Source organism: Corvus brachyrhynchos, unplaced genomic scaffold, assembly GCF_000691975.1.
Source record: "Corvus brachyrhynchos isolate BGI_N302 unplaced genomic scaffold, ASM69197v1 scaffold660, whole genome shotgun sequence".
Lineage (NCBI taxonomy): Eukaryota > Metazoa > Chordata > Aves > Passeriformes > Corvidae > Corvus > Corvus brachyrhynchos.
Window position 1 is genome coordinate 9,416 of NW_008235547.1, and position 253 is coordinate 9,668.

At 63.2% G+C, this 253-nt stretch overlaps 1 protein-coding gene across 1 annotated transcript in view; it reads left to right on the forward strand.

Moving 5' to 3' along the window:
- Positions 1-253, forward strand: part of LOC103614132 (E3 ubiquitin-protein ligase HUWE1) — a 9,331-nt gene that overhangs the window by 2,072 nt on the left and 7,006 nt on the right. The gene's annotated exons all lie outside the window — the stretch shown is intronic.

The window sequence follows — 253 nt, forward strand, 5'->3', positions numbered from 1 at the left end:
GGCGCAGGCCCTGGGGGAGGGGGATTTTGGGGGGTTTCTGGGCTCCTCAGGGTTTTGGGGGAGCCCCACGACCTTGAGGAGGGGCAGTTTTGGGGGATTTCTGGGCTCCTCAGGGTTTGGGGGAGCCCCAAAGGGAGGGGGATTTTGGGGATTTCTGGGCTCTTCAGGGTTTTGGGGGAGCCCCAAAGGGAGGGGCAGTTTTGGGGAGCCCCAGGACTTCGAGGAGGGGCGGTTTTGTGGGTGTCATCGCTTC